This window comes from Miniopterus schreibersii (genome assembly GCF_964146895.1).
Source record: "Miniopterus schreibersii genome assembly, chromosome: 6".
Lineage (NCBI taxonomy): Eukaryota > Metazoa > Chordata > Mammalia > Chiroptera > Miniopteridae > Miniopterus > Miniopterus schreibersii.
Window position 1 is genome coordinate 51837999 of NC_138107.1, and position 26479 is coordinate 51864477.

Below are 26479 nucleotides of genomic sequence, written 5' to 3' on the forward strand. Positions count from 1 at the left end.
CTCACATTCCTTGGCTCCTGGCCCCCTTCCTCTATCTAAAAAACCAGCAATGTTGCACCCTTGCATGATTAAAACACTCATCAAACTAGGAATAGAAGGAAATTTCCTCAATATAATGAAAGCTGGATATAAGAAGCTACAGCAAAGATCATGTTCAATGGTGAAAAACTGAAAACTTTTGCTCTAAGATAGAAACAAGGAAAGGATATCCACTTGCACCCCCTCTGTTTAACTTAGTACTGGAAGTCCTAGCCATGGCAATTAGGCAAGAAAAAAATAGATAAAAGGCATACAAATTGGGAAGGAAGAAGTAAAATTATTTCTGTTGTTGATGACATGATCTTATATATAGAAAATCATAAAGATTCCATACATTAAAAAAAGAATTAACAAATTGAGCAAAGCTGTAGGATACAAAATCAACACACAAAAATACAGATGTATTTTAATATATTAACAATAAACAGTATAAAAAGAAAATTAAGAAGACAATCCTATTTATAATAGCATCAAAAGAACAAAATATTTAGAAATAAAGAGGCAAAAAGATTTGTTCACTTAAAAACACAAAATATTGCTGAAAGAAATTAAAGACACAAATACATGGAAAGACATCTTATTCAAAGATTGGAAAACTTAATATTAAAATGTTCATACTACCCAAAGCAATCTACAGAGTCAGTGTAATCTGTCAAAATCCCAATGACATTTGTTGCAGAAACAGAAAAAACACACACCACATACTAAAATTCACCTGGAAGCTCAAAGGGCCCTAAATAACCGAAACAATTCTGAGAAAGAAAAAAAGTCGGAGGCCTCACGCTCCCTGATTTCTAAACACATTACAAAGCTACTCTCCTAGTCTGCTTGGGGCTCTCTAGCAAAATGCCACATTGGGTGGCTTAACCAACGGAAATTACATCTCACGGTTCGGGAGGTTGGGGAGTCCCGGGTCAAGGCGCCAGTCAGTTCAGTTCCAGGTGAGAGCTTAGTGGTGGCAGTTGGTGGCCATCTCCCTGCGGCTCCTGTGACCTCCTCTTTGGGCACATGCGGAGAGAAAAAGCTCTGCAGTCTCTTCTTTTTTAAGAACAACAATTACTGGTTTGACACCTCAGGAGCTTCCTGGTGGAATCGGAAACGCCCCACACCGTGTAGGGCGAGCAGAGGCAAGAAAGAGGCCGACTCAGCCCAGCTGGTGAGTGGCACGTTCAGTAACCCAGGGGACGCACTGGAGGCTTGTCTGGGGCGGCTGCAGGAGATCTCCGCACCCCGCCAGAATCTTTCCAGTTTATACAGAGGCCTTAACTGTGCTCAGTTGGTCTCTACTGTCCGATGGTCTCAACATCTTCCTCTCTCAAGGCTGCAGCCCTGAAAGCGGCTCCCAACTGCAGGAACAATGGGCAGGATTTACATTCCAGAGACGGGGGAGGGGTGAGCAGCCTCAGGGGGCCAGGGGCCAGGGGCCAGTTTTTCAGTCAACTGGTAGCTACTTCCTCTTAATGACGCCCTCCAACACTCCACCCCTCCTGACAGGTTCTCACAATCTTACAAGCCCCCTGGTCCGCAATGCGCCCTGAGAAGTCAGCAAGGGGCTTCGCTCGCATGGAAGGGCTCATTTTGCTGCTATCTGGCTACATGAGAGAAAGAGGCCGCTTGCAAGGCAGCAGTCATGTCCAATGCCATTCTGTTTGGGAGAGAGCTTTTCTTATTGGAGACATCCGGTGCTCAGCAATGATGGGCTTTGCTGGCTATCGCTTAAGGCTTGTTGGGTGAATTTAGTCTTCTATGTGTACAACAGGCCAGGCTTCTGGATCAGTACTGGTAATAAGAGATTAATTAAGCACACTAGGCCTAGCTTGTTCTTCCTCAGAGTGCTGCTTTAGGCTTCCAGTCCCCTCCCTGAAGCGGTGATAGCCATGCAGTGGCGGTGAACTAGAGAGGGGCAGCGGCCCACATACCCAGCAGTTGAACTGATCCCTTTCTCAGGCATACAAGTGGGCCCACAGGAGAAAGGTATTTCCATCAGGTGCCCAGCCCGTGACCAGACACTACACAAGTAAAAAATCTAAGGTTAAAAGGACAGATATTTAATACAGACTTGTATGAAGATGTCTTCCCCTTCTATAAAAATTACACTTGTGGCCTGATACCCTTAGATTTTCATGTGGCTGCAGCTGTATGAATTTGACCTGGTTGTACATACCACACATGCCAGCTAGGTGGGAAGAGCAGTGTCAGGCGTGAGGAGATGGACTTGGGGCAGGATATACTACACCAGGACCCCCCACTTTCTCCCTTCCTTTTGAATTACAGTTGCTAAAACTAAGTTGGGAACTCACATATCTTTTTAGCAGCTCCAGATAGTACAGGGATAAGACAATTAATATTCCCTTCCTTCTATGTCCTAACCTTCACGTATTTTCCTCAACTCAAGGGGGTCATATTTACATGGTCAAGGACTCAATGGACCCACCAGGACTATGTGATGGGGCCACAGGGCAGTTCTCCCTGTTTTCTGTTCTGTTTTGAATTTCTTCATTCTTCCATTTTAGTGATAGATTAAATTTCCAGCTAAATGATACAATATTTGATTTTCCTAGTTGATAATTAGGATGATACTGGAATATTTAAAGATAAACTTCAGCCCTCCCGGGCATGCCTCAGCGGTTGAGCATCGACCTAGGATCTAGGAGATCGGGGTTCGATTCCCGGCCAGGGCACATGCCCAGGTTGCGGGCTCGATCAATGACTCTCTCATCATTGATGTTTCTGTCTCTCTCTCTCTCTCCCCCTCCTTTCCTCTCTCTGAAATCAATAAAGATATGTTTAAAAAAAAAAAAAAAAGATAAACTCCATACTCTCCCCATGCAGTTCAGTCAGCATTTCTTTTATCAAGAGACAGTGGTTCATTTCTGGTTCCCTTCTACTATAAAGGTTTCTGAATATTCTCTGCAGGGCTTGTCTGTCATCACTGGAAAGAAGTGAAAGAATGGAGATTATGCCAAGAGGAGTGAAATAGCATTTCTTAAATAATTCACCTTTATGTCATGTAACCACACTAGCACAAAGGGAGACACAGAAAAGAAAGACCTGGATGACACTTCCACTAGTTGGTGAGAATTTAATCTCAGATTTCCGTAAAAGCCTTTTATCTGCTTCCACCCCCAGCTTTTCCCCCCAACTGACCCAATTTAATGCTACACAATCAGGTTAACTCTGCGGGAGATACAGAAGTCAGTAAAGCAGATTACTGTTCTTTCAAATGAAGAGAGAAAGCCAAGAATTTAAGAACTAAAGTTGAAAACTTGGGGGAAATGATTTTAAAGTTGGAGGAAAATAAAGGAATGTTAGAAATAAAGGTCAGAATATCTGTTTTCCCTTTTGGACAAAGGAAGAAAACATTTCTGTTGTATTTTTGAGGTATCTACATACTGGAATTAATTATGAGTTATCCATGCTGCACTAATAATAGCTACCATAAATTGAGAGTTTATTATGTGCCAGCAATATGCATAGAATTTAAAATGGGTTGAGGGATGAAATCCTCACAAAAACCCCTCATCCTCACACTCCCTTGTAGAAGTTAGAAAACTGAGTTTACGCCCCATGCTCAGAGCTAGAAGAGATAGGATACGAGGCAGGGCTACTCAATTTCTGAGCCTTTGCCCTTGACTGCTTAACTATACTTTCCATTACTACAAACCATTGCATTCAAAGAATCATCCATGACCATGCCCATCAGAATGACTTACAACTATTGTTTAAAATAGGTTCCTGATACCCCTCCCAGGCCAACTGAATCAAAATCTATGGGAATAGGACCCAGAAATCTGCATTTTCACAAACTTCTCAGGTGTTTCCAAAACACTCATAAATACATATTTAAAAGTACTTAAGAGACAGTATAGAGTTGACCTCAAAAGCATAGTCACAGAAGCCAGGATACCTGGGTTCAATCTCCACTGTGTCACTCACTATTTCTGTGACTTGAACATGCTACTTAAGTTCTCTGTGGCTCAGTTTCCATAGATGCATTATTTAATGGGTTTAATGGGCATCTGCCTTTTCATGGTTATACTAATGTTTAATGAATTTGTTTTTCACATTTATAGGGGAGGCCAAAGAATGAATGATCTAAAGGAGAGATAATGCTAAAATAAATGTTATACTTTTGCTGTGTTGCATTTTAATATTAATTTTATATTCCACTAACTCAATCAAAAAAACAGTAACAGAAACAACAACAAATGGTGCCACACTGTGAAAAAATTTGATTTTAAAACTACAAGGAAATGATCTTGTTTCTTCACCTTGATTTTCTCTGAAATATACTCCTTCCCCCTACCTTATCACTCAGTTATTTCTTGTAAAACACAATATGCTGATATATTTTCCTCCCTCTTACCCTGACACTCTTTTACTCTATCTCATTTCTACCACAGAACTTCTGGGAAGATTGAGATGAAAAGTGTAGGAACAGGATGGAAAGGAGAGACAGAGAATTCAAAAGAAATATTTGGGTAACAAATTACTTCAATGTATACAAAGAACATCAAGTTTATAAATTCTATTAAACTAATACTTATCTAAAATAGGTTTAGCTATAAAAAAAAATAGAAGGTAAAATTTGCCACAAAATACAGATAATAAGCCCAGAGACAGGATGGAGTTTTGACTGTCAAATAACTGAATCAGATCCTTATTAGTACTAGAAAACTCAGCCTGTTTAAGGCCCCAAATTTTGAAGGTTGGGGTGGGGGAAGCAATAAAGATATTCAACACTTGAAAAATAATATTTACTATAAAATACTAGATAAATGTTTTCCCCCAAATAATTTTTTAAATATGTTTTTAGTAATTTTTTAGAGAGAGAGAGAAAGGGAGAGGGAGAAAGAAACATCAATGAGAGAGAACCATGGATTAGCTGCCTTCTGCATGCCCCCTAGTGGGGATCGAGTCCCCAACCTGGAGGATGTGCGCTGACTGGGAATTGAACCCACAAACGCTTGGTGAATGGGACAGTGCTCAACCAACTGAGCCACACAGGCCAGGGCTCCCAATCACTTCTATCCTTGACTTAAAATGGAAAGTCAAGTGTGGGCCCAAATTTAGTACATTCACAAAGGATACACCAGGACACTCTCAAGAATCTTCAGATTGTCCTAGATAGCTCTTCAACAGAGCTGCTCATTTCATAATAGTTAAAAGAAAATAGCAAAGTCTTGGGAGGAAAGACTTAAAACAGAAGGAAATCCTGCCATTTGTAACATCACAGAGGGACCTGGAGGACATTATGTGAAGTGAAATAAGCCATACACAGAAAGACAACTACTGTGTGATCTCACATGTGGAATCTAAAATAATCAAACTCACAGAAACAGAGAGTAAAAGGGTGGTTGCTGGGGGCTGGGTGGAGGAGAGAATAGGGAGGCGATGCCCAAAGGGTGATACAGTTTCAGTTACACAAAATAAAAAACTTCTAGAGATCTACTACACAACATAGTGGCAACAACAAACAATGCTATACTGTATTCCTAAAATTTACTAAGAGGGTAAATCTTATGTTAAGTGTTCTCACACACACAGAAAAATAATAATAATAATAATAATGGGGGAGGAAACCAGGTCATGACCAATTAGCCTGTGGCCTTGATGGGACTGCTGGTTTCACAGGTGCGTAGGTACTCCAAACTCATTGAGCTGTATACTCTAAATATGTACAGCTTTTTATGTGTCAGTCATACTTTAATAAAGTGGTTTAAATTGTTTTTAATTAGTCACAAGTGAACATTCAAATTCGTAGTTCAATGTGCTAAGGAAGTAACTTGAAATTTCTCAAAAAAAGAAAAAAAGTTTTAAATCAGTGAGGGTGGCAGGGAATAGTTTGGGTCTCCAGTGGCTTTAGGGATAATCAATTGCTCTCACTGATGGTCTTGGCCATCAGTAAACACTCTAAGTTTGCCTAGGAGCTATAAGACTAAAACAAAAGAGACATGAGAGGAGTGACTAAGGACCACAGGTATGTTACTGTTTTCTTTTCTCACGTTGCCCTCATTTCTTCTGGCCCTTAGCTAATTTTCTACTCACTCAGAGCAGGAATGCCATCTAACAAATGACCAAAGTAGCCTGTAGAATTACACTCCCCCATCCCCCTACTTCCACCTCCCACCGGAGGTCCCTAAGGGGAGATAAGGGATCTTCCCACAATAAGCCAGCTTAAAGTCACAGATGTCGCTCTGGACCAGTTTGCCTCAGGACGGGATGGAACACTGCACAGGGCACACCTGTTTGATCATGCAGAAGCCACCTAAAAATACTCATAAAACCAGACTGTAGTGGACCATCGGGAAGCGCTGCATTTCCCAGCAGAACATCCATTTCGGGAGCGCATCTTTTAACAAAGCACTATTGTTATTTGCCTGAAATGCATGCTGATAATAACGCATGTTGCATCTGTGCTGAAAGATTTCGTTTAAGGTTGATTTACCAACAGACGGGCGGCACTGCTCTGTGGCATCCTGCCTTAGGACGGCTCTGGAATATGAATGAGCGCTGGCTGGGGAGCCGAGCACTTCACCTCCCGCCGCGGAGACAGTGTGATCTAAACCAACCGAGGGAGGCCAAGGGGTGGGGTCTGGGGCTCATTCTTATATTCTGATTCAGTCCAAACCCTGTAATGCCAAACCCAAAGTGGACCTGTGGAATTAGGGAAGCATAGTCTAGTTGAGACCCAGGGCTGGCTTAGTCCTTTGAATGGAAGACAACAAAGGAGATGAAAAGGGGCTCCCGTGTGGACTCCCCTCCCGCCTCCTGCGGTCAGTTTCTAAGTGATATTGTGGCTAAACTCTGACTCCTGTGTTTGCCAGAGATGTAAGCCTGGTGGATATGTGAGGATGTGTCAGTGTTTGTACTTTTTTAAAGAATAAAAAGCCACAGCGATGCAGGTTCTGTGAAAAACCACAAGCTGCTCTGTTTGGCCGTTGGAGCACCTCCTATTCGAGGTTTACCCGCCTGCTGAGCAAGTGCACCAGGGCGGCTGAGTGAAGGGCCCCAGCTCCACCGTCCGTGCCTGGGTGAGAAATGACTGAGTTCAACTTCTGCATCACTGGGTTGGGGCCAGACTTTCACAAAGCAGCAAATGCTGCTGTCTGGGTGGAGGAAAGTCCCAGCAGCCTAGGTTTTAGTTATGAAGCGATGGAGGGAGTGGGGGAGGAGGAGAAGCTCGCCCGGTGATGTGGATAACAGTAAGATAAACCTTACCGTCACAAATCAGCTTGCCGCTGCCTCCTGTGGCTTTGAAAGGGCCCTGTTGTTCCTTACTGTATCACCAGCTCATTAATAAGAGTCAGCAGTCATTACAGGTGATTCAAGGGAGAATACAATTTACATATTAAGTAGTTGGTCCTGGTTTCCTCAGCATTCTTATTCTCAAATACCTACCTTTTTAAAGATTTGTTTTTTCAGAGAGAGTGGGAGGGGGAGAGAGAGAGAGAGAAACATCAATGTGAGAGAGACACATCGAGTGGTTGCCTCCCGCTCGAGCCCCCACTGGAGCCAAGCCTGCAACCCAGGTATGGTGCCCTTGGCTGGAATCGAACCTGGGACCCTTCAGTCCGAGGGCCAACACTCTAATTACTGATCCAAACCAGCCAGAGCAATACCTGCGTTTTTAAAAGACCTCAAGGACACAGTTCAGGTTCATGTCGATACATTAAAGTTTTCTTCTGTCTATAGAAAGGATGCTTATTAAAAGTTGTGATTTCAGTACCAATTGCACAGGCTGTTTTGCCAGGTGAACCTGTGAGCCCTTGCTGAAATGGAGGTGGGAACTTTTCCAAGCAACATGAATGATTATTTCCACTGACGTTCCGATGAAGTTAATGGACACAATTTACATGAAGGGCCGTATTTGAGAGTGCTCAGCAGGAGTGAGTAGCAAGAATGTTAACTTTTGTAATGCAAAACCATAAAAAAATCTATTAATTTTATTATCATCATAAATAAAATTATATTAATAAAATTCTCTAATTTTAAAAATTGTTATGGCTACCAGGATAGTTAGATGACTCTGCAAGCCTACATCTTTCTACTGTTGTCATGAACAACTGGGCTGCCAGCAGGGCAGAAAGAGGCCAGGCTGGGGGGAGAGTTTATTGATAAACTGGAAAAGGGCCTGTGGTTGCACAGTTGCAATAGAGTTAGTTAGATCTGGCTTATAAATAAATGCTTTCCTGAAAAAGCAAGTTCCAATAACAAAAATAAACTTCTTGGCACATGGCAGAGCAAAAAGATGTGGAATTGATAGTGGTTCTCTGTGAGGGACACCAGTTCATCGGGTCCTCTCCTCTTTCAAAAACAGATTTATCCCCCCATTTGCAAGCCACTCAGTGGACTTCCCCATGGAGCAGACAGTATAGCTGCAAAAAATCTGCAAGAAGAGTGACATTCAGGAGCCCTGATTAGGACAATGTTGGAAGATTTTTAAATACATTTTTTGTGTGATTAAAGTAACATTACTTTAATGCATTATCCAGGAGGGTGAAAATAGAGAGGAAAAATGCATATGATTCTAACTCACAAGTACTGCTAATCTTTTGGTGCTTGCTTTCAATTATTTTTTTCTCCTTATATTAGAAATATCTCACACAGTTGTTTATTCTCCAGGATCACTGAGGCATAACATATCCTATAGTATTCTATTTTCAATGGAAAGCACAGAGGATGTAATAGATTTGTTTTTGTAAACAAGATTAAGGAACTTGGGGATGTTTAGGGAATTTTCTGCATGTAGAACCATTATGTGTTCATTATTATGACCATGAGATTAATAAATACTAGATTATTATTTAGAGGTCATTAAGTGTGAATGAGAATGAGTGAGAAAAGAATTCTGCAAATATTTTCTGCAAAACACTGACCACCATTTATTTCTGTGAAGGAGTAATGTGTGTCTATTTGCCTAGTTCTACAGATACCACTGTCTCTCTATAGCGAGCATTATGAAGCCAGACATGCTTATGAGATTGGGTTTACAGAATTGGCGACTAGGGAGTAGGGAGAGTGAATAGCAGAGAAGATTATAGAAAATTAATGAGCCCTTGGTTTAGTTTTTGTGTTTTGTGATGCGACTGAGACAGGAAATGTGCCAAAATAAAGAAGGTTTTGAGAGGAAGGGGACATGGTTTGGTGAGACTTCTAGCTAGAAACAGTTAAATTACGAAACATTACAGAAGAGAAGTGTGTGTATGTGTGTGTGTGTAAGGGTCATAAATTTTATTCACATTACAATTTGAATGAACATGTAAAATGCAGTTTTCTTATTTGATCTGTATTTCAATTGGCCTTATTCTCAAGGCCAATGTCCTAAGGGGAGAACGTAAGAGTAGCAAAATGGCTCATCTGATTTCAAGAGTTTTCCAACCACTAATTTAAACACTACTTTAGCGTTCATTGTCTAGGCTCTCCTAATTCCATCTGCCCCTCTCAAACCCCTTTACTATGACATCCTGGGTGTGGGAGTGGAGTGCTCATGTGACTTTGTGGCTGGAGAGGGAAGGGGGCCCTCAGATCCATTTGGTTTTCTCTGGATCTTCATGGTCTTGACAGCAAAAGACTAGTCAGCCAACCTCTGAAGTATGGTTGGCCAAGTTCTTTACATTTATACCTTCTGTTGACATTTGTAACTTATGTAATCCATGCCTATCTAAGTCCCTCTCTTGGTTTAATCACAGCCTGGATTCCCTCCACCCCCAGCTGAAATAGTCTCTCCTTGTTACTTCCCAGCTATAAATGCCTCTGAGTGACTTTCCTGCTCGCCTTCTGGTCCTTCATGCCTAGAGTGATCTGCTCTAGGCCTTTGCTATGGGCCAACAACAGCAGGCCACAGAGTAGGCCCAACCCTCCATTCAGTGTTTGTCCAAGGGAGGTTTGGCAGGGCTAAATAGACTCTTCTCCCTGCTCGATCACAGGGCTCTGCCAGCCTATGTTGAGGCCACTGACCTTTACTGGAGGTCCACTTTACATAGCAGTCTTCTCCTAAAGTTCCCAACAGGGATGGGGTGTGCCTGTCTGCCCTGTTGATCGCTTGTATTTGAAGCCTGGGCAGGGGAGACCAGAGCACACATCTGACAGCCTTGCTTACTTCCTCCCTTTTGCCCGTCTTTGCTTAACAAGCCTCCAGGAGCAGAAGGGGTAAAAAATGGGGGACATCTGTAATACTTTCAACAATAAAGATAAATTAAATTTAAAATTTTTTAAATTAAGTGGGGGGGGAAATTCCTCTGTGTAATCTTCCTTTCTGGCTCAACCTCCTGCATATGCCTTAAGAATAGATGGGTTATATTTGTTATACCAGGAGGAAAATTCAATGATTTGAGTCCTTTAGGTTTAATCCTTTATATGTTAAATGGGGAAACTAAAGAAATTTAGCAAATCCACGCTTTCTACATATAACTTGGGTTTCAAGCCCATTTTCATGCAAACACAACAAGTACCAACCCTTTTTTTTCCCTTAGGCCACGGGAAAGTAATCTGTGACGCCACTCACAATTGGAAATGTTTCAAGAAGATTGCTCTCTATGTAAGAGCAACTCTCCCATCATCAAAGAAATGGCTTCGGCATAATCAGAACGGCAGAGCAAAGTTCATGACTTAATAGTGAAATCAAAATGCCTTAGTTTAATGCTGCACAATATTATCTTTTAGATTTGGAATCATGACTGAATAAGCAGTAATTGATGGACCCATAAGAGAGATGACAAAGCATAGAGGGTGAGAAACCCAAATACTGAGGAACACCAACATTTTAGCAGCGAATTGGTAGAAGAGAGGCCAAGGAAAAAGCACAAGATTGAGGGAAAAGAAAGAAGAGCATGAGAAGCGAATGGCATGTAAAGTTTCTAAAGGTCAGTGGTGCTACATGCTACCCAAGGTCCAGTAAAGCAATAAAATCAGTCCACTGCAACAGAACATTAAGAGGTCATGGGCAGGTTTAGCAAGAATAGCTCTGATGGAGTGGTGCAGTCAGGAAATACTTAGAAAAGCTAAGGAATCAAAGAGAAGTGAAAAATTTTAAAAAGTAAATTTCTATTAAGAAAACTAGGACATCGTCTTGATACACCAAGGTGGCAGTTTCAGTCCCTGGTAAGGGCACATGTAGGGATCAACCAGTGAATGCATGAATGGGTGGAACAACAAATTGATGTTTCTCTCTCTCTTTAAAAAGAAAAAGAAAAAAAAAACTAGCTGATAAGGGAAGAATAAATATAATATAAGAGAATGTAAGCAGAGTCTCGGGAAGGTTATTTTTAAGAAGGAAAACTATGTCTGTCAAGATAGGTTAAAAGTTAAACTGCAGTAATGACGCCAAAACTCTGAAGCTACATTTTTCCATGTCCAGTGAAGGTCATCAAGGGTCTACTATGTTCATCATAGTCACTCAGGGGCCCAGGAGAGTGGAGGTTCTATCACTTTGGCTCTTAGAACTTTCAGCCACCAGTGAAAGTCATCACCTGCTATTGGCCCAAGTACATCACATGGCCATATAGGACTTCAAAGGGGACAGGAAATTATGACCACATAGTGTGAATGGATAGAAAATATCACTATTTGTGAATAGGTTTATTGACCACTATGGGCAAGAGTGACTTGCCTGTACCAACCAAATGAAAGGGAGAGGGTGAGACTGAAAACAGATTAAAGAGAGAGTAACTGAAAGAACATGGTTTTAGAAAGGAAAGGAGAGGGAAAGGTAGAGCAGGAGGTGACAGAAGCTTTTGTGCAAGGGCTACTTGTTATTAGAGGTGGGCAGGAAGGAAGTGAAGCTGGCTATAAATGGAAATGGGATGTGCAGTTCATATTTAATAACCTCTGTTTTTGTTTTAGTTTTATGTGAAATAGGCAAAATCAATGACTGGGTTTGAGAGTGTAAGAGTTAGAGTTAGGGTACTGAGAAATTTGATGCAGGCTTAGAATTTTACTCTAGTAAATGGGAGGTGAAGGATTACATGAGTAATTTGTTTTCACAGCAAGATTCTAGGCGCTTTCAGTAGGTATGTTTAAAATTGCACCAATTTGGATGGTTGTCTAATTTTCTCCAGCAATGAGTGGGAAAGAAAGAAGACCCAGCATGGTTGGATTGTTCCATGCTTGGCACTTTCCTGGGGCAACAGACAGTTGAGAGGCTCGAGTGTTAGGGGTTTTGGCAGGAAAGAAGATGAGGGGATAAACCAGGAAAGTAGCTCATCAACTGGGAGGAAAGAAAGTGTTGACCAAGTTCTTTTTCCCAATGAAAATGATGACTTTTTATACTCCCCAATAAAGCAAATCCCTTGGAAATACAATGATAGCTGTTTGTAGAAGTACAATTAAATCAAGTAAGATTTGCACGCTCTCTTTGGTAAACCTTCCAAAAGAGACTTCCGGCAGAACTACTCTGTCACTGGGAGTTACTGCTATGCAGGGGGCTAATAAATCTGCCCCTTTTGATGAACACATGAATATGTCATGGGAGCCTAATACATTTATCCAGCAAGAAAAGATGGATTCTAGTAAACTTAGTTTGCAATTCCGAAGACATAAATCACTTTAAGAACGATCATTAGGACTAAAGACATCAACATGAAAGAAAGCCTGAGAATCATTTAAGAAAAATCTTTATTAGAACCAAGGAACAAATATAAATTCAGAATTTATTTTTTTAGAATCTAATTTTTATAATAAATTCTGGATTGTGGGACATTACACCTAGGAATATTTACTTCCGCAGTTTAAAATTTCCAGCTAGAGCTAGCTATTGAAAGCCTCTCAAATCTAGCATGCTGACATCCAACTGCTTTTCATTTACATATCCAAGAATGTGAGGATGATTTCTGCAAATAAAGTTGGATAGCTGAAATGATTTCATGCTCTTATCCCCATCAGGTTTTTTTTAAACTTGAGTCACAGGTTATTTCCTATGCTGCTTCAATTCCAAATTCAACTTGAATTGGACACATTTTTTATTATCTTGTATCTCTTAAATTAGGAGAGGAAGTATTATACCTGGTGATAAAAATAGATCAGAAAAAGCACTGTATAAAAAGGCCAGCTTGGTCTGATCCTGAAAACTTCAACCAAAAAATGTAATCTGTGCTTTAGTTATTGCCAATAAGGATTGGATCGAGTCCAGAAGGGGGTAGCTTTAATCAATTGTTTTTAGGAGGAGAGTCTATAACCTACTGACTTGAAAATCTTCAAGCAGTAAGTCTTGTAGAGACTTGCCAAAATTGTATTACGGCTTCAAACCATCACAAATTACACTGCACTTTAAGTTTTATTACCAAGTAAGACAGCACACAAATTCATTTCCATGTCTGTTGCCAATTTAAATGAATGGCTGGTTCCTGCCAGCTCAGGAAGACACCGGAGGAAATGTTGCACAGATCACTGGTGCATGGAATAAATGATAGTAGGCCCCTTGGTCATTTAATCTCAGAGCAAAATTTATATTTTAAGTAGGCTTTAAAAATGTAATGTGAATTATGCTGTATGAGGGTAATAATTCAAAAAAGCAACCATATTAAATGCCTACTATGTACTCAGAACCATTCTAGATGCTGTGGAAGATACAGAATTACATGATATAGGCTCTACTCTCAGTTTCCTCCACGATTGGTCAAAGTGAACTAACACCCAGTCAAGTACTTAATACACCGTGTACTTAGGGTTAAATTGGTTGGTAGATACAGTGCTAGGGGAAATCAAAGAAAAACGTTAGAATAGTCAAGGGAGGCAAGGTCTTAAACTTTGAAAGAGAAAAGAAAAATAAACGTTATAAGCAACCAAACAATATGAGCAACAGCAAGAACTAAGAAATTCAGATTACAAATTCATGGGATTGTGAAAGTACTCATTTGACTAAAGGAGGCTTGATTAATAAAGAACTGTTGGAGACAAGGAACATGGGCAAAGCATGGAAAAGCTTCCAAACCTGCAGAGGCACTGAATATTGAGTCCTGATGGGTTGTACTTTTATTGCTGTGGCCCCAACAGCCTTATTAGCAGGGAAGGTTCATATATTCATTTATCATCTGCCTGGCTAAGTGTACTATTGTGCCAGGTTGAGTTGGGTTAGAAATAAAACCAGTCTGGAGGCCAAAAAAGCAACTTAGAAAAAATTGAGTGGGAAATGGCCAAGAGAATTGGAAAGTAAAGACCCAAAGTCCCTTGAGATAGGGGAGGGATAAGGCCAGGACAGAGGCTGAAGTGTGGAAGAGAGAAAAGGAAGACATTGATTTTCTTTAAAAAAAAAAAAAGAAAGAAAGAAAGAAAGAAAGGAAGGAAGGAAGGAAGGAAGGAAGGAAGGAAGGAAGGAAGGAAGGAAGGAAGGAAGGAAGGAAGGAAGGAAGAAAGAAAGAAAGAAAGAAAGAAAGAAAGAAAGAAAGAAAGAAAGAAAGAAAGAAAGAAAGAAAGAAAGAAAGAAAGGAAGAAAGAGAAAATTAAAGGTCAGAAGGTAAAGACTAGAAGGATTAGGAAGCTTGAAAAATAAGATATGAAGCATACAAACTGATAAAAACAAAAAATGAAACCCAGAAAGTGGAAGAGACAAGTAAACTAAACTTAGAGAGAAGACAAAGGAATCAGGTGTCAGAGAGTAAGAAAAACGAAAACAGCAGGAGCCTGAGGCACGTATCACAAAGTGACAAGGAGAAATGAGAGCAGGGGAACAGGAGGAGGCCGGGAAGGAAAAGAAAGGGTAAAACTTGGATAAATGAGCTGAGGGAATGTTAAGATGTCATAGGGAAATAAATTCAAGAGGAGGAGGTCGGGGAGAAAGATAAATAAATAACCTCTGAGAAATAGAAAACATTCAACAACGTTGCTTTCACCTCCTGTCCTTCCCCCTGGACCAGCATTGCCATTTTCAAAGCTCAAGTGAACCCCGCCAGGACCACAGCTCCTACCCAGCTCCCAGCCTCCTCCAGACTTCTTAGGGGTGTTACATCATTTTAAGGCTTGGCTAGCTGATGCCACTTCACATTCAGACTCCAGAACCCTGATGGCAAGGTGTTGCCACTCAGCAATTTTTCATTCATTTTTACTTAACTTCCTATTACCTTTCCCATAATATGTTCTTAAAATGTCTTTCTCCACAAGCCCTCAAAATCACCCGTTCTGCAGATCCCCTTGCTCCCCTATTACTGTGCTTCCTCAACTTCCCTTTCTCAGGACTTTAAGATTTGTCAGCATCTTTGCTCAATTTCTTCTCTCATCTAGACATCTTTTTTTTTTGCAGGGGAAGGGGGAGGAGAGAGAGAAGGAGGGAGGGAGGGAGGGAGGGAGGGAGGGAGGGAGGGAGGGAGGGAGGGAGGGAGGGAGGGAGGGAGGGAGGGAGGGAGGGATGAGTTACCCCATCCATGCGTTCTCCCTTGGACTTCCTCCACGGACCTTGTTGTATCTCATCCCCCTGCCTCCTTAACTATTCAAGTTTTCTTTAATTTCCTTCTTCTACAAACTTCTGTCTTACCTGAAGCCTCTTTTCATCAAAACATTTTGCTCTTCAAAACTTAGCTCTCTGGCATCTGCCTCCGTAACACTATTAACACTTTTATAAATCTTTAACAAAAACTCAAAGGAGTGGGTCTCCTTCCAGAAACTCTCCCCCTCTTTCTTCTATGTCAGAATTCTGGGTTGCAAGCCCTGGTATTTAACTCCTGTGATTAAGGCAGAAAAAATAATTTATTAAAAAGCTATTGAGTGGTTGACAGAATATTTGGAAGTGCTGAAGAATAAAGCTTGAAGCCAAAGCTTCCAGAAACAGCACCCAGACCAGCCTTCGAGGGCAGCCCCGACTGGGCACCAGGTGCTACAGCTTGGATTCCTGCGGGGAACTAAACTCTACAACACTGATGCCCCTTCTGACCTGAGGCTAAATCTTGCAGCCACAATTGTCCGCAAAACCCCAATGCCTTCACTTCCTCCTTTGCCAGAAAAAAGGGTGCACGCCCACTTCTCCCCCCTACGTAGCTCAGAATTAAATGTCGCATAAGCACAACTGGCTAGTGAAGCCCAGTAGGTACTCAGGGCACATCAGCTGAATGAAAGAAGAAAAAATATAAAAAATAATAAATATAAATGAGAATCATAATCATTAACTCTTGACACACAGCATAATTTGTTTTTTCTTTGCCTCCTGTGAATGACAGTCACTCCCAGAGCTCTACTACTATTGTATACTTCCAAGATGAATAAGAGAAATTCTCAGCTGCCAACTGGCACATGTAGATTGGAATTTGTTTTTTAAACTGACGCCTAAGTCAGCTTCCTCCATGCTGCACCCATATGCTACCCCAGATGTTGTGCCTGTTTCATTTTAGAGGCTATTATGACTGCCTCATTTTTGCTTCCAGAACATCTATGCCTACACAGTAATAATTCCTGCAGTCAGAGGCATTTGAAAAATTCTATAGTAGTGAAATGATGCTTTTTTAAATTTGCATAAGTCGTATCCATTCATGGCTCATGTTTTTCCTTAATATACATGCTATATTAGCATGAAGCCGACATAATAAAAAATCATTAATCCAAGCCCCACTCATTTTAAACTCAATCACCATTGATGACTCCTTGTTTCTGCTTCTGTTTCTTCCCTCTCGCCTAGAATGCCTTTTTTCATTCAGCTCAAATTTATGTCTATCAGCTCCTTCTAAACTGAATTCAAGATTACCTGTTCCAAAAGCCTTCTTCAATTAAACCCACTGATTCTGATCTCTCCAGGCGCTGCACCCTATCAGGACTTATGAACTCTCTTTGTCCTTCGCTTTTGCAGTTGTGAATGTGATGCTTTCATCGGCTTTATGTCATTTTCTGTGTGTATGTTTTCTCCCCAGCTAGGGGAAAGCTCCTAGGGAGAAGGGGTAACATATTTCCTGTATATCCCCCCACCGCTACCCAAGGCCTAAATCTTAACTAACCCTGAGGCAGGTGCCCAGGACATGCCCCCAGAGGAAAAGAATATACTCAGGTGAAGGCAGAGAGCACAAACTGTAATCCACTCTTTTGATAATCATTTGAAAACTTAATCTTTTCAACAGTGGAAGTATATGCCACAAGGAACTAACAATATCCTACAATGTCATCTTTAAAGATGAGAAATGATGCAGCCACATATGCAGCAGGCAACAGGTAAATTATTTAAACAGAAAGAAGCCACGTGAAGGAATTTCAGCACCGAATCTCTGTGTGATCTATGACAGGAAGCTTACCACACATCTTGACGAACTGTCATAACCCAAATGACTAAGAGAATAAGTTGGAGAATATTTCATTCTACAAATACAAAGAAATAATGTGCTTACTTCATGGGAATTAAATTTTAAACAATCTAAGGGGTTTTATTTTTGTAAATTCTCTGTTTGGCCATTTTTCACTATATATAATTTGTAACTTTTTTCAAAACAGACTACTAAGATGTCATTTTTTATGAGATAATATGAAATTTGAACTCCAAGATTATACTTGATGATTTTAAGATTATTTTTTGTCAGTTTGGAGGACCATGATAATGGCATTATAGTTATATTTTATCAAGTCCTTATCTTTTAGAAATACATGGTGAAATACTTCACCATGATTGAAATAATATCTGTGATTTCCTTCAAGGTAATAAAAGGTGCTATATGTACACACCTTTAATTATTATAACAAAATTATGTAAAGTACATGCTATTCTGCTCTTTTTACAGATGAGAAAACAGTTTACAAAGGTTGAGTTTCCTGCCCAGAGTCACACAGCTAACAATTGACAAAATCAGAATCCAACCAGAAAACTGTCTGATACCAAATCCCATGTTCACAACCATGAAGACAAACTGCCTGTTTTAACACAACTGCCCAAAATAAGATTTTCCTTTGTTGCAAAGGAAATTCTTATTAAGCAGCCCACAATTATAATTTGATGTCATGCCCTTCTATCAAAAGATACTCAAGGGAATATAACTTATTTAAGAAGACAAAATATTCACCAAATGTATCAATCACCTATGACTGATAAGATATTGCCAGGGGATAAAAGTTTATTATATATATAACATGCATTACTATTCATATATTCTTATATGAAAGATTTCTGGCTTGGGTTCATCATCTCATTATTTCCCATATACATTCAACTAGTAGTGAACATATACTGCCTAGAAAATGATTAACACTTGATTCAATTAAGCAAATATTTATTTTAATAACTATTATATGTCAAGGCCTATGTGTGAATCTAAGCATCCAGTATATGAGTTAGATATTGCTTTTCCCCCCTTCCTACGCCACCCCCATACACACACACAAAAACACACACAAAAGAGCTTAGAATCTAGTTACTGAGAAAAGCTAGAAAAATGACTACAAAATGAAGTATAAGTGCTTTGAGAAAAGAGCAAAGTGCTATTGGAGTTTGAAAGATAGATTACTTTGAGTTGGGAGAATTACAAAAGCTTCATGGATACTAGTCAAAATTAACTAGATTTCAGCATTGTATTAGTGAGGGTGTAGACTGAGCTTCTGTAACTCAGAGACCTCTGAGTACAGTAGGAACGCAGCGACTTCTGTTAGGTATTGAAACATCACAGAATGTCCAGGGCCATTACTGGTTGCCTTGGCAATACAATTTCCCCACTAACATACTAGCTTTCTAGTCTATTTGCTTCCAGTCAGCTTCATGTAAAAGTAACCACAGCCAGAGCTCTCTGGTCGAGTTTCAAGTCTGCCAGTTCCCCCGTTAGTCACTAGTCAAGGGCCTCTGTGCTTATCTTCCTCAGTTTCATGACAGCTGCCTTGCAGCCGCCTGAGACAATGTGCTGGGAAGTGCTCTTACTTGATCTTCCCTGCTGGAGATCCCTGGGCAGCAAGCTTCCTTGCCGTTTGGTGCACAGAAGTTGGCTTGTTCAATCTGCTGAGACCCTAACCCTCTGAACTCCCACTCACTTTAGAGTGTGGGCCATGGGCAAAGGGAACATCCCTTAGCAAACTTCTATTACCTGCCATCTCTCCTTGCAAAGTGGCCAACCCTTCCCTGACGTCAGCTCTCTCATGAAGTAGTTTCTAAAAAGACCAAGAAGCAGCCAAAAGTCGCCAACATTCTGTCTTTTCTAATTACTTCGTCTAGAGCCAAGGGCTCTGCAATCCAAGTTACCACAGAAGAAAATCTGGCCTTTCAAATGGAAATGACTGAATGGTTCCGATAGAAGTTAAAGAGACTATTGCATTACCTAAAGACCAGGTAACTGGCCAGGGCAAGCAGAGCTCATAGGGGGAAGAGAGGGGAGGCTACGGGTCTCTGTGGTACAGGTCACGTAGAGTGTTTGTCTCTCGCGGCTGCAAAACCTACGCTTGAAAGTTTTCGGGTTTTCCCGCCTCGTGTTCAGGATCACTGATGCAACCCAATCCAGTAACTGCAGGGCAGGACTCTGCCTTCGCGAGGCCTGCAGTGCACATGTTACTTGAGGTCCCGGAGCAGGGGAGGCCGCAGCCTAATAGGGAAGCCGAGGGTAACGCCAGGGGCAAACTGGGGACTTCCAGCTTTAGTCCTTTCACAAACCTCAAGTGTTGCCACAACCCAACAAGATCTGTAGCCACGTGTTAGAAAAGTAACATGTGTGATACGCGGATGCTACTCAGTCATTGGCACTCATTACCAAGACTTGTTCCAGAAGACAAAGGGAAGGGCTAGAAGGTTCTCGTGCAGTGAAACAAAACACGAGATCAATGCCTTCGAAAAATAACCATGACAGCCGGGAAGAGAATGATTAGAAGTGCAGGGAGAGAGCGGCTTCAGAGAAACCTGAAACCAGATCGTGGCAGGATGAATGGAAAAGAAAGGGATGGATGTGAGAGGCTGAAAACACAGAGCACGAGGAGCTTAAAAAGCAAGTCAGCTTAGTAGGCAAAGAGAATGTATTTTTGCCTGAGTAACTGAAAGAACAAGGTCCCATTAAGAAAAATAAGGGCATTAGATAGAAATCTATTTTAGAAATTAAATTGCAATTAAGCAACCCATGGACAGATATCAACCACAGGGCTTTAAATAAAATTCTAACATCCGTGACGTGGGCAGAGGTTTTCAGTGAAGACTCAGAAGTTATACAAAAGAAGATGACATTTACTGCAATAAAATTGAATATAGTTTTTGAAAGAAAGCCAATTGAAAGAAGACCCTGAAAAACGCTCACGGTTGAATTTTTTTAAAATGGTAGTATATGCAGAGTGATTTCCATTCAGCCATAAAAAGGAATGAACTACTGACATACATGGTAACTTGGATGAATCACAAAGTAAGTATGCTCACTGAAAGAATCCAGCCCCAAATAAACTCCACATATGTATAATTGCATTTACATAAAATTTTAGAAAAGGAAAAATAATGTATATTGACAGAAGGCAGATGAGCGGTTTCCTGGGGTAGGGAAGAGCTCATACCCAGTGGTGTCAATTATCTTGTCTGTGGAAGCAGCAAGGCTCTCCATGGAAAGTAAGGAAGTGTGTCTGAGCTGAGGCCTGAATGGAGTGGAGAAGGGAACACTTGATATGGGGATTTCTATCAGAAAGGGCTTCTCCAATCTCAGTGTGCACCCAGATCACACTGGATTCTTGTTAAAATGCAGATTCTGATTCAGTACTGGGCCTGAAACTCTGGATTTCTATCAAACTCCCTGGGAATGCTGATGACCATACTTTGGGAAGCAAGGCCAGAGTGAATCCTTTAGCAATGAGCAAAAGAGTGGGAGTCAGGGTTGAGAGTTGGAGTAGTCATACAAACATAATCTCCTCACCAAATGTTAAACACAAAGAATGTAGAAATTGGCCCTGACCAGGTAGCTCACTTGGTTAGAGAGTTATACCTCTACATCAATGTTGCGGGTTTGGTCCCTGGGCAGGGCACATACAAGAATCAGTCAATAAATGCATAAATAAGTGGAACAGTAAGTCAATGTCTCTCTCTCTCTCTCTCTCTCTAAAAGAATACAGAAATTACATGATGTCATGTTTGGCATCTGACACCATGATTGGCACATAGAAGGAACTGAATAAGTATGTACTGGATGAATGAAAGAATAAGCAGCTCTTTCTCAGACAGTAGGCAGTGCCAATTAATCAGAGCTGGAGAATCAAGGGCAGAAATGATAGGACAGGAAGAGAGGGATGTAAGAGTGAATACATAGGAAATGGCTGCTCATGGAGTCCAGGTAGAGAAGAGAGGCAAGTGAAATTAGAGGAGATAAGGGATTAAAAAATCACAATAAAAATAAAATGCAGTAAAATGCAGTTTGAGGGGGATATGAAAGAGATAGACATTTGGGGAAATAGAATTTGTAATGAGAAAGAACTATATTTCTGTGCATAAGACCTTGAAAACAAAGAAGTTCCAACTGAAAGCAGTGCTGAGGCCTGGCTGAAAGATACCTTATATTAAACTAATCAGACTGAGAAAATTTTAAATAAATTTACTTATTTTACCATTGCAAAAAGTATATGAAGTTCCAGCATAACAGCCAGCATTTTTAGTAACTAAACTCTTAGCAACAAATAATAACTGTTCCCATTCAGTATAATTAAAATGCAGAAATAGAATTTAAAAAATCTTATACCAGTATAAGCATTGAGTTGACTTACCCTGAGTAACAATTTAACTAGAATTAACCAAAAATAATATCTGATTAGGTGATAAGGACTTATTTAGAAAAAAATCTAGTAATATTTCATGTCATCTTGAGGCAAATTTATATAGCTCTATTAAAAATCTTCAAGGTTAAAAATCCTAATGTTATAATGAAAATGCTTAACTGAAGACTGGCTTATTGGCAAAAGCATTCTAACAACATGTTAAGGATGGCATATGAGGAGCAAATATTGAAAGAATCCAGATTTTCAAAATAATTATTGAGGACCTCAAAAAATCACTTTGCATCCCAAATGGGACCAAAAAAATTCTGATCTTTCCAAAAAGTTAATGATGTAACCCCCTTCTAAATGTTATTGGAAGGATCCAAGGTAGAAACAGTCCCCATAACAAAGGGTATATGTAAAAGGGCTTTTCTTTACGTGTGTGTATACACGTACCCACAGGACAGCACATCACACGCGCCTGCTCCTTACCCTTGCTCAGAGACACGATGCCAATTAAACACTGTGATCTCAAAGCCTTCTGAGGCTGAAAAGGAAGAGGGAAGCAAGGAGAAGGAAAGCCCATTGTGTGGGAGAACTCCAGTGCTTCACATCTGTTCTCTCAGTTACCAACATATGCAGCCAGTCTGTCTCAGCATTTCCAGGTTCTCTCTGTTCTGCCACACTGCTTCCGCACATCATTGTAATTATTCGCACCCATCCCTAAATATGCATTAATTATTCAGACTCCAGGCACTGGAAATAAAAGTATCTGCATTTGAATAGCACATGGTCTACTAATAACACATGGTTCACGTCCAAGGTCTTGTATGCAAATAATGAAAGCACTGTGTGGAGAGAGCAGGTGCAAAGGGGTGGGAGGAGTGCCCAACTCCAGGCACAGGGGTTCTGGAAACCTCCAGACAAATATCAAGTATTTAAGCAGACTCATAAAGGATGAGTTCAACTGGTGGGCACTAGGGGAAAAGAACTGACAGGCAGAGGGAACAAGCTGGGCCCGTGTTCTGGGAGATGCACACTGCTGAGATAGTTCAGGAAGGAGAGCCAGAAGATAATGAATATGTTGTAAGTACAGGTTTATTGCCAATATCTACTATCGTTGGGCTTGAAGGATCCCCAGGGTACATGTATTTCCCTGGATACGCTGACTATGAAGTTGTTCCACTTCTGGAATCTTTTGCATGCCAGTATGTATCATCCCAATGTCTTATTTACAAAATTCACAGAAGTATTCAGCATTGAGAACTCTTATTCTATAAGGTTTCTTGTTGGATGGCAAATTATGGAATCTTATTAAACAGCATCTGAGTCCAGTAACTCAGGAGAAATTGGCCATTTAATCTTTAACTTTTGAAGTAAACACAAAAATAATCTATAGATCTGAATAACTTATCAAAGTTAGAGCCAGTAGAGAATGTAGGAAAAAAAAGAGCTGCCTTGGGTAAGTAGACATATCATCCACAAGGTAATAATTTCCTATGGGATAGCTACTGGGACTTTGCCTTTTTATTATTTTTACAAATATTGTTTTTACAGAGTTTACCAATGTAGTTAATTCACAGGACCTTCACTGTTACCAGTGTCACCCTCTAGACACTCTAGACATTGTGGAAAATATTCTATGAAGATCCACAAGGACTCTGAAGACATGATCTTTACCCCCAACTCCCTCTATCAAGGAGACAGAGTTCTTTCCAGTCCTATAAGAAGCTACCCAGATGTGGGATTCCCTAGGATAGCACCACAGATGCAGGGAAGGGTTTTCCTAGAGCAGACTTGACATAATCTAAGGTGTGATAATTAATTTTTGGAACAAGAAGAATATCTATGAAACAATTGTTAATGGGCAGTTTTCTGGCTTTTGAAATAAATGCCTTCCAATAAGTTTGGCTCAAAAGAGGCTACAGAGCACAGTAGGAAGTATGTGGAATTTGGAGTTTCTAGTGTCTCCAGAGGTAAGAGAATTAACCTCTCTGAGGCTTAATTTCTTCATTTTTTTAGAGTGGAGGTACCTATTTTCATCACAAAGAAATGTAGTCAGAATACAGTGTGGCAATAAACTTCAAGATGATATATAAATTGAAAAGCATTAAATGGTAGTTCTTACTATTATTTCTAAAAACTAGCCCCCTTCTTCATGTTCCCCCTGCTGTCTCACAGGCACCTGAGCCTGTTCACTTTTCTTCTGTCCCATCTGTCTGGCTTCCACATCTCCTCTCAGTCATGGCCAACTTTTACTTCCACAGTCTCCCCATGGAGCTCAGGAATTTATTCTGTTCCTGGTTTTCTCCTGACTCCATATGAACAGAACATATAACTCTGCTCCTGTTGCTCCTTCTTGGCTGAGATTTGTCATCTCTACAAAAGCTGGGTTACATTTCCCTAAAACAGCCTTCTGTCTAAATTATTGTATACTGACCAGTTATCTCCTTAACTCACAGCCTGCAAATTGTACCTTATTTTCTCATCTTGTAAGCCTCTCCTATTTTTGAGTTTATTCAAAATGAAAATCAGTTGCAGCTCCTAAGAAGATAGATTCTTTTACTAGAATTCAATAAAAGTTATGCCCAAAAGAAACAAAGGCAAAGTTGCAAAATCATCATCATCATCATCATCATCATCATCCGAACTCTGAAGACCTAACCAGTCAGCGGTTATACATCAATCGAATGTGAAAACAAAACACTCAGCTGTTCCATCTGGGAAGAAAGATGGATCACCGGCTCCACCTTTTTCAACTCCAAGGTAAGGAAGGAGGCCCCACGGTGAGCAGGACAGCACTGAGCATCTTGAATTAGACATATTCTAGCTGTGCTGTGACCCAGGTGCAGCTAGCTCCCACGTGCACAGAGCGTCTCCTACCTGCAAGTAGCAGATGAGACGGGTCCAAACACTCCGTTCCTTTTAAAGCCTCTGTGCCTGGTTTGGGCAGGCAACGGACAGCGAGTGTTTGGAGAGGGGAGGAAACCACAACGAGCAGGTACCATCTTACAGTCCACAGAGCACATCACACCGTGATCTCATTTGATTTTCACACCTTCCGAATGAAATGCTCTCCAGGAGAGCAGAGCAGGTATTGTCTCCACTTTCAAATGAGGAAATTGGAGCTGCCAGATTTTCTCAGGGTCAAAAAGGCAGTCAATAGAAAATTTGGGCCTCAAATCTACTTCCGACTGTAAAATTCATGCCCTTAATCTTTTAATTTCATAAAAAGGTTTTTAAATTACTACGCACTAATTTATAATAGAGTGGTGATTAACAACCCAGATTTTAGAGGCAAACAACCTGTAACCGCCTGAAACCTCTGAATGCAGCCTCTTCGCTAGTTACAACACCTGACTAGTTGCATAACATGCATATAACCATTCTTTCCACCTTGGTTTACTTATCTATAAGTGTAAATGATAATTTAGATGTCTCATGAGCACATAACATATGTGAAGTCCTCAGCGCCATGTCTAACATGGACGAAGTCATGAATTGTAGTCATTACTCATTTTATCTTCCTTACATGGAAATATAATTGACCCTCGAACAACACAGGTTTGAATTGCACAGGTCCACTTACATTTGGATTTTTTCCATAAGTATTGTAAATGTATTTTCTCTTCCATTAGATTTTCTTAATAACATTTTCTTTTCTCTAGCTTACTTTATTGTAAGAATACAGTGTATAATATATATAATAAGCAAAATGTGTGTTAATTAACTGTTTGTTATTAGTAAGGCTTCCTGCTAACAGTAAGCTATTTGTAGTTAAGTTTTTGAGGAGTCAAAAGTGATATGCAGCCCTGGCCAGGTAGCTCAGTTGTTTAGAGGGTCTCCCGATACTCCAAGATTGTGGGTTCCATCCCTGATCAGGGCACTGGCAAGAATCAACCAGTGAATTCATAAATAAGTAGAACAACAAAAATCAGTCTCTCTCTCTGATCAATAAAAAAAATAAAAGTAATAAGAAAAAACAGTGATATGCAGATTTTCAACTGTGTGGCAAGTCTATATGCCTAACTCCCACATTGTTCAAGGATCAACTGTACTTAGTGTAAAACTTCCATCAAAAAAATTAAATGAAATGATTCTCTTTACATGGGCATAGTACATATAAACACAAGCTATGTTCCCCATGCAGGATCCTTAAGATATCTTCAGGGACCAAACTTTCACAGCCTTGTTACTCAACATTCAGACCACCAGCAGCTCCACCTGTGAGCTCATTAGACATATATAATCTCAAGCCCCACCCAGGTTTGATGAATCATATCTGCAAGAATGATTTAAACAAGACTCCCAGATGATTTGGAAACACATACAAATTTGAGAAGTACTGGTAGTGTACAGCCAGTGCTAGAGAGCAGAGTGAAGGTGTAGGGCATGAATATCTGTCAAATTCAAAGTTAAAAGATGCGCATTTTGTTCAGCAACAGTCTCTGAAATCATTCACTCCATACCTGGATGGTCTGTAAGGTGTTTGGTTTCATTAACTTATCACTGATTTATTATTATTATTCCTCAACGCTACCGTTCTACCCTCAACCCAGGAGAATATATACATTTGAAATCAATACAGTCTGAAAACTCGTGATGGTAAAAATGTTCCAAAAGCTTTCTTTTCAAGTCTCCCTTTTCGCATTCCTTACCCCAGTTCAACCCAAAAGGGCAGCAACTGCTGAGAATAAATGTGGAGGCTACTAAAATTAAATCAAGAAAAAAATTTATAGTTATTCCTGAGGTTGGAAGGGAAGGTAACATTTTTAAAGGTTAAATTAGGTAAATTAATTGAACACAAAACAAGTAAAAATCAATCCTCCTTGCTGAGAGAAAACAA